This window comes from Meles meles, chromosome 3, assembly GCF_922984935.1.
Source record: "Meles meles chromosome 3, mMelMel3.1 paternal haplotype, whole genome shotgun sequence".
NCBI lineage: Eukaryota > Metazoa > Chordata > Mammalia > Carnivora > Mustelidae > Meles > Meles meles.
This window is the reverse complement of record NC_060068.1, coordinates 150,669,109-150,678,312: the sequence shown is the minus strand read 5'-3', so window position 1 is coordinate 150,678,312 and position 9,204 is coordinate 150,669,109. Positions and strand designations below refer to the sequence as shown.

Sequence of the window (9,204 nt, the reverse complement as noted above, 5' to 3'; positions counted from 1 at the left end):
GAACTTGTTTCAGTTCTCCTTTCCTGCCCTCAGAGTTCATGAGGTTCTGTACACTGTACCTCGGAGGAGCAGATCTCTCTCAGCATTCCTGCCCCTTTTCCACTGAAATTAGGTGCCTGCTGCCTTTTATCACCATAAAGCCTGAGTGCTTGAAAGTCTCTCTTAGCATTCTTACCCCAACCCCAGGATTTCTCATGGCCACTCTGTGAAGGCCCATGAGAAAATATTGGTAGGTGGGCATGGTCTGTGTCTTAAGGATTCTCAACCATCATGACAGGCCACACCTGGTCTACACATTTTTTTTTTTTTAGAAGTTCAGCAGTTTTCCTTTTACCTGTTTCTCTGACAACTTTCTCCCTTCCCACTGCTTCACCAAGGATGAAGGAAACTGTTGGGTCTCTAACTGCAGAGAGAGGTCTGTAACTTTCTAAGTTTTAGTCATTAGATATTTCCCCCCATATTTAGCTCTCTGATGAATTTTAATAAACTATGATTTTATTGGTTATCTGGCTTGTTATTGTTAGGGTAGGAATGGGATTCTTTTTGTAACTTTCTACATTCTAAGCAGAAGCTGACACCTGGCATTTACATATACATAATTATTTTCCCACTATATATATAAAGGGAATATATATTTATTTCCTTCATATTTATATATAAATATAAAGGGGAAAATATATATTTTATATATATACATGTAAACATATACATAATTGTTTTGACAAAAGTTATTGTTACTGACAAATTTTCTTTTTAGAATTCCTCTTTCAGAATTTCTTAAAATCATTCATCAGTCTTGAATACCCGCAGTAATAGAAAATCTTTAGCTCTAAAAATCATATCTGCTCTAAAATAAAAATGACATTCAAAATTAAGTTCATAAATAATGCTGACAATTTCATTGTTAAATGAAATTTAACAATTTCATTGTTAAAAATTTAACAATGTTTTAGTAAAAACATTGTAATTATAAAATAGACTGTCTTATGTCTCTTTTAAACAACTTTGAAGGCAATTCTATACAAGCCGTTCAAAACTGGTTTTGAATGATAACAGCATCATTGAAATATGAAAACTGTTTCTAATGATGGCTGCTTAATTATGGGATACTATTTTAAACCAAGTATTGAGGAACATGTAATTTTAAATTCATTTTTATTGTTCATTGTTCATTGTTTGAACCTGTTTTTAAAATTACTTTGAAATATTTCAAACTTTAGTTCTTGTACTCTGATTAATGCAATTCAATGGAAAGTATATAGCTTATCATTTTATGATTTTCTTTTCAAATACAAAAAGAGGTTAATTTTAAGTTTACTTGAAAATATATCATAAGACATCTTTAGTTTGTTTACATCTAATTTCAAATGAAGTGTTTTAAGGGGAAGATAGATACATTTCATTCATGAAAACGAAACTGGTAATGAGTACCACAGAAAAGTACTCATTTATGGGATCATATGTGGCCACAGTTCCCGGCAGAGGGCAGCACTCTATGGGAAATCACAAGTCTCTAGGGGAATGCTTTTGAACTTCTTTTGGTTTATTTTGCCTCAAGTGCCAAAGCCCGGTCAAACTGTTGACAAACATTTATGGGGTTTTATTTGTTGTGTTTTAAACAGTTATGAAATTATGAAACACTTTCTTTGAGGCTGAATATTCTGACTAGGTGCTTATTTGATTTTTTTCCTCCTGTCACATGTCAAAATTTAAGGGCATGTAATAGTAATAATAATGACTTATTATAAATTAAGTACCTTCTGTGTAAGATATAGTTGCTTTTAATTGTTAAAAAGACTTCTTTTTTAATTAACATTTAATGTATTATTTACCCCAAGGGTACAGGTCTGTGAATCATCAGGCTTACACATTTCACAGCACACACCATAGCACATACCCTCCCCAACGTTCATAACCCAGCCATCCTATCCCACCCCACATCCACCTTTCCAGCAACCCTCAATTTATTTCATGAGATTAAGAGTCCTTACAGTTTGTCTTCCTCCTGATCCCATCTTGTTTCATTTTTTTCCTTCCTTATCCCCCACAACCCCCTGCCTGCCTCTCAAATTCCTCATATCAGAGAGATCATATGATAATTGTCTTTCTCTGATTGACTTATTTTGCTTAGCATAATACCCTCTAGTTCCATCCACATCGTTGCAAATGGCAAGATTTTGGTGTTTTTTTAAATGGCTGCATAGTATTCCATATATACCATATATACCACATCTTCTTTATCCATTCATCTGTTGATGGACATCTAGGTTCTTTCCATAGTTTGGCTATCATGGCCATTGCTGCTATAAACATTTGGGTGCACATGCCCCTTCAGATCACTACATTTGTATCTTTAGGGTAAATACCCAGTAGTACAATTGGTGGGTTGTAGGGAAGCTCTATTTTCAACTTTTTGAGGCAACTCCATACTGTTTTCCAGAGTGGCCGCACCAGCTTGCATTCCTACCAACAGTGTGGGAGGGTTCTCCTTTCTCCACATCCTCGCCAGTGTCTGTCCTTTCCTGACTTGTTAATTTTAGCCATTCTGACTGGTGTGAAGTGGTATCTCACTGTGGTTTTGACTTGTATTTCCCTGATGATTAGTGATGTGGAGCATTTTTTCATGTGTCTGCTGGCCATTTGGATATCTTTTTTGCAGAAAAGTCTGTTCATATCTTTTGCCCATTTCTTCATTAGATTATTTGTTCTTTGGGTATTGAGTTTGCTAAGTTATTTATAGATTTTGGATACTAGACCTATATCTGATATGTCATTTCCAAACATCTTCTCCCATTCTGTCAGTTGTCTTTTGGTTTTGTTGGCTCTTCCTTTGCTATGCAAAAGCTTTTGATCTTGATGAAGCCCCAGTAGTTCATTTTTGCCTTTGCTTCCCTTTGCTTTGGAAATGTTTCTAGGAAGTTGTTGAGGCTGAGGTTGAAGAGGTTGCTGCCTGTGTTCTCCTCAAGGATTTTGATGGATTCTTTTCTCACATTGAGGTCTTTTATCCATCTGGAGTCTACTTTTGTGTGTGGTGTAAGGAATTGGTCCAGTTTCATTTTTCTGCATGTGGCCATCCAATATTCCCAACACCATTTGTTGAAGAGACTGTCTTTTCCATTGGGCATTCTTTCCCACTTTGTCAAAGATTAGTTGACCACAGAACGGAGGGTCCATTTCCAGACTCTCTATTCTATCCCATTGGTCTATGTGTCTATTTTTGTGCCAGTACCATACTATCTTGATGATTACAGCTTTGTAATAGAGCTTGAAGTCCGGAATTGTGATGCCGCTGATTTTGGTTTTCTTCTTCAACATTCCTCTGGCTGTTTGGGGTCTTTTCTGAATCCATATACATTTTAGTTTCATTTGCTCCATTTCTTTGAAAAAAATTGATGGTATTTTGATAAGGATTGCATTAGATATGTAGATTGCTTTAGGTAGCATAGACATTTTCCCAATATTCTTCCAATGCATGAAAATGGAACATTTTTTCTTCCTCAGTTTCTTTCATGAGTACTTTATAGTTTTTTGAGTACAGATTCTTTTCCTCTTTGGTTAGGTTTATTCCTAGGCATCTTATGGTTTTGGGTGAAGTTGTAAGTGGGATTGACTCCTTAATGTCTCTTTCTTCTGTCTTGCTGTTGGTGTATAGAAATGCAACTGATTTCTGTGTATTGATTTTTATATCCTGACACCTACTGAATTCCTGTATGAATTCTAGAAGTTTTGGAGTGGAGTCTTTTGGGTTTTCCACATAAAGTATCCTATCATCTGCAAAGAGTGAGAGTTTGACTTCTTCTTTGCTGATTCAGATGCCTTTTATTTCTTTTGTTGTCTGATTGCTGAGGCTAGGACTTCTAGTACTATGTTGAATAGCAGTGGTGATAATGGACATCCCTGCTGTATTCCTGACCTTAGCAGAAAAGCTCTCAGTTTTTCCCCATTGAGAATGATTTTCACTGTGGGTTTTTCATAGATGGCTTTGGTGATATTGAGGTATGTACCCTCTATCCTGACACTGTGAAGAGTTTTGATCAAGAAAAGATTCTGTACTTTGTCAAATGCTTTTTCATCATCTATTGAGAGTATCATGTGGTTCTTGTTCTTACTTTTATTAATGTGTTGTATTACATTTGCATGTACTTTTATTAATGCATTGTATTACATTACATTACATTGATTTGCAGATGTTGAGCCAACCTTGCAGCCCAGGAATAAATCTCACTCGGTCGTGGTGAATAATCCTTTTAATGTTGGATCCTATTGGCTAGTATTTTGGTGAGAATTTTTGCATCTGTGTTCATCAAGGATATTGGTCTGTAATTCTCTTTTTTGATGGGATCTTTGTCTGGTTTTGGGATCAAGGTAATGCTGGACTCATAAAATGAGTTTGGAAGTTTCCCTTCCATTTCTATTTTTTTGGAACAGTTTCAGGAGAACAAGTATTAATTCTGTAATTTGGTAGAATTCCCCTGGGAAGCCGTCTGGCCCTGGGCTCTTGTTCGTTGGGAGATTTTTTTTGTTGTTGTTCACCCCCCTTTGTTACAGAAATAATACATGTTCCTTGGAGATAAACAACATGAAGATCTACAAAACCATTTAATAATGTTTCAGTGGGTGGCCTTCCAGAACTTTCCTTGCATTTACATACATATGCCCATACATAACACCTCTTCCTCCCAGTGGGAATAAGATCATGTTATGTGTGTTGCAGCCTCATTGCACAAAAGCACACACCCCCTCTGGGTGAGTCCTGTGGGGAGACCCCAAGTCTCCGTGGCAATTTCAGGCTAAGCCCCGCCAGGGCGGTTAGGTGGCGGCAGCCACTGGGACACTATGGGAGGTTCATCTGGGACCTCATCTCTCAGACTCACAGTAGTGTCTGGAGCCAGCAGGGGGCTGAGGCCAAAGACTCATCTAGACATGAGTCTTCTCTCTGACATCAAGAGAGAGGACCCCTGTCATTCTTGGAGCCACTGAGGAAGGCACAACCCCCATTTTACAGAGGTGGAGCCCAAGGCCCAGAGGCTCCAGGAGGTCCTTCCCCCCCATCCCCATCTGTGTTCCCATGCTGGAGCAGATGACTCCCGCGTTCCCCAGGAGTGGCAGCGAACTTGGTTCCAGCCTCTGAAGGGCACTCAAGAAGGACAAATTCAGACTCCAGAGAAAGATGTGTGGAGCATTTCAATCTTCCCTGCCGAGCCTCTGTTGGGAGATTTTTGATGACTCCTTTAATCTCCTTACTGGTTATGAGTCTGTTCAGGTTTTCTATTTCTTCCTGGTTCAGTTTTGGTAGTTTATATGTCACTAGGAATGCATCCATTTCTTCCAGATTGTCAAATTTTCTGGTGTATAGTTGCTCATAATATGTTCTCATAATTGTTTTTATTTCTTTGGTGTTGGTTGTGATTTCTCCTCTTTCATTTATGATTTTATTTATTTGGGTGCTTTCTCTTTCTGATAAATCTGGCATGGGGTTTATCAATCTTATTAATTCTTTCAAAGAACCAGCTCCTAGTTTCATTGATTTGTTCTATGTTCTTTTGGTTTCTATTTCATTGATTTCTGCTCTGGTATTTATGATTTTTCTTCTCCTCCTGGGATTGGTCTTTCATTGCTGTTCTTTCTCCAGCTCCTTTAGCTGTAAGGTTAGGTTGTGTACTTGAGACCTTGTTTCTTGAGAAAGGCTTGTATTGCTATATATTTCCTCTCAGGAATGTCTCCGCTGTGTCGCAAAGATTTTGACAGTTGTATTTTCATTTTCATTTGTTTCCATGAATTTTTAAAATTCTTTTAATTTCCTGGTTGACCCATTCATTCTTTAGTAGGATGCTATTTTGCCTCCATGTATTTGAGTTCTTTCCAAATTTCCTCTTATGATTGTGTTCTGGTTTCAAAGCATTGTGGTCTGAATATATGCAGGGAATGATCCCAATCTTTTGGTACCAGTTGAGACCTGATTTGTGACCCAGGATGTGATCTATTCTGGAGAATGTTCCATGTGCACTAGAGAAGAATATGTATTCTGTTTTTTTGCGATGGAATCTTCTAAATATACCTGAGATGTCCATCTGGTCCAGTGTATCATTTAAAGCCTTTATTTCCCTCTTGATCTTTTCCTTAGATGATCTGTCCATTTCAGTGAGGTGAGTGTTAAAGTCCCCTACTATTATTGTATATTATTGATGTGTTTCTTTTATTTTGTTATTAATTGGTTTATATAATTGGCTGCTCCCATGTTAAGGGCATAGATATTTAAAACTGTTAGATCTTCTCATTGGAAATATGATATAGTGTCCTTTAAGTATGATATAGTGTCCTTTAAGTATGATATAGTGTCCTTCCTCATCTCTTATTATAGTCTTTGGTTTAAGATCTAATTTATCTGATATAAGGATTGCCATCCCAGCTTTCTTTTAATGTCCATTAACATAGTAAATTGTTTCCCATCCCCTCACTTTAAATCTGGAGGTGTCTTTGGGTCTAAAATGAGCTTCTTATAGACAGGATATCGATGGTTCTTGTTTTTTTAATCCATTCTGATACCCTGTGTCTTTTGATTGGGGCATTTAGCCCATTTACGTTCAGAATGACTATTTAAAGATATGAATTTAGTGCCATTGTATTGCCTGTAAGGTAACCATTACTGTATATTGTCTCTGTTCCTTTCTGGTCTGTTACTTTAGTCTTTCTCTTTGCTTAGAAGATACCTTTCAATATTTCCTGTAGGGCTGGTTTGGTGTTTGCAAATTCTTTTAGTTTTTGTTTATCTTGGAAGCTTTTAATCTCTCCTACTATTTTCTTTCTTTTTTTTTTAATATTTTATTTATTTGACAGAGAGAAATCACAACCAGGCAGAGAGGCAGGCAGAGAGAGGAGAGGAAGCAGACTCCCCATGGAGCAGAGAGCCCAATGCGGAGCTCGATCCCAGGACCCTGGGATTATGACCCAAGCTGAAGGTAGAGGCCTTAACCTACTGAGCCACCCAGGCGCCCCTCTCCTACTATTTTCAATGACAGTCTAGCTGGATATAGTATTGTTGGCTGCATATTTTTCTCATTTAGTGTTCTGAATATATCATGCCAGTCCTTTCTGGCCTACCAGGTCTCTGTGGATAGGTCTGATGCCAATCTAATATTTCTACCATTGTATGTTACAGACCTCTTGTCCCAAGCTGCTTTTAGAATTTTCTCTTTGTCACTGAAACTTATGAGTTCTACTGTTAGATGACAGGGTGTGGACCTATTTTTATTGATTTTGAGGGGGGTTCTCTGTGCCTCCTGGATTTTGATGCTTGTTCCCTTCACCAAATTAGGGAAATTTTCTGTTATAATTTGCTCCAATATACCTTCTGCCCCCCTCTCTCTTTCTTCTTCTGGGATCCCAATTATTCTAATATTGGTTCGTCTTATGGTATCACTTATCTCTCAAATTCTCCCCTTGGGGTCCAGTATTTGTTTGTCTTTCTTTTGCCTAGCTTCTTAATTCTCCATCATTTGGTCTTCCGTATCACTAATTCTCTCTTTTGCTTTATTTGTCCTAGCAGTAAATCCTCCATTTTTTATTGTACCTCACTAATAGCTTTTTTAAAAATTTCAACTTGGTTATATTTTAATTCTTTTATTTCTCCAGAAAGGAATTCTCTAGTGTCTTCCATGCTTTTTTTCGAGCCCAGCTAGCAGCTTGATAATCATCATTCTGACCTCTAGTTCTGATATATTACTAATGTCCATATTTATTAGGTCCCTAACCATCAGCACTACATCTTGTTCTTTTATTTTTGTGGTGAGTTTTTCCACCCTGCCATTTGATCCAGATAAGAATAGATGAATGAGAGAGTGAAATACTAAAAGGTAACAATGGCCCCAGAAAAGTATACACTAACCTAATCAGAAAAGACCCAAAACTGGGAGGAGACTAAAGGGGGAAAAAAAGAGAAAGATATATATATATATAGAAATAAGGGAAAAATATATATATATTTACACACGCACACACATTGGACTGGTGAATAGAACAGAGCCACACACTTGATTTTGGGTGTATTTTGTTCTGTTAGAGGAAACTACCTCCTGAAATTTTAAAGAAAGAAAATCATTGTGGGTCGTTATGATTCTTTGGTGAGAAAAGGGGAAGCAGTCATTTAAACTTGATCCACCCTCTTTGCATCTTATAAAGTTAAACAGCTGAAATAAGTAAAATAAGAAAGTAGTGCTTGTGGAGTACACAGTGCATGTTGGTGGCACACACCTCATTATAATTTGCCTGCTTGCTTCTTCTGTTCAGTCATTTCTGTTGAAGACAGTAGATTTTTCTTTTGCTTTTATGCCTTCTTTAATTTAAACTTACCAAATTTCTCAACCTCAGCCTTATGGTGTTTGTCAGACATGATGCAGAGGAAGGAGAGTGAGACTCTCCAGAGAGTGCACTCCAGTCTGCTCGGTACACTATTGGAATTACTTTTATCCTTCTTCTTTTGATCAATATTGTATTTGCAATGCCATCTATACTATAGCATTTGGCTATATCATTTTCTCAGTGATATACTGTTCCATTGTATGAATATTTCCAACTCCTTCATGCAACCATAAGTGGACATTCAGGTTGTTTGTAGGCTTGGGTTACTGTAAGTAACTGCTGCCAATATTCTTACACCACTTTTGCTGGTACATGTCTTTACATGTTTTTATGGTAGGTACTGGCATACTTTAATATTTCCCTGGTGCAACACCTCTTGGATTTTGATATTCAAACTTTAGAATATAGGTGTCTTTGTAATATGCTTGTCAGTTGATGTTTTATATGAAAAATTTATATTTATCCCCAATTTCAGTACTACATTTTCAAGAAAACTCTGTGTGTGTGTTGGGGGTGGGTGTTGTAGGGGAAGTCTTGAATTATATTCTAAGTAGAATTGTTAAATGTTAATATTTTGGAAGTTGCAGTCAGAATCAGCAAAGGGCATTGTGATGGTTAATTTTACATGTCAACTGGGCTGGAGGTGGGTGCCCAGATATTTGGTTAAATATTATTCTTTGTGTATCTATGAGGGTATTTCTGGATGAGATTAACATTTGAATAGAGTAAATTAAACAGATTGCCCCCTATCATGTGGATGACCCTCATCTAATTCATTGCTTGTCTCAATTGGACAAAAGTCTGAGTAAAGGAGTATTTGCTTTCTCTGCCTATCTTCAAGCTGGA

At 37.2% G+C, this 9,204-nt stretch overlaps 1 pseudogene; it reads right to left on the bottom strand.

The window, feature by feature from the left end:
* Positions 1 to 8,254: 8,254 nt before the first annotated feature.
* LOC123939292 lies at positions 8,255 to 8,389 on the bottom strand (annotated as a pseudogene).
* Between the last annotated feature and the right edge of the window lie 815 nt (positions 8,390 to 9,204).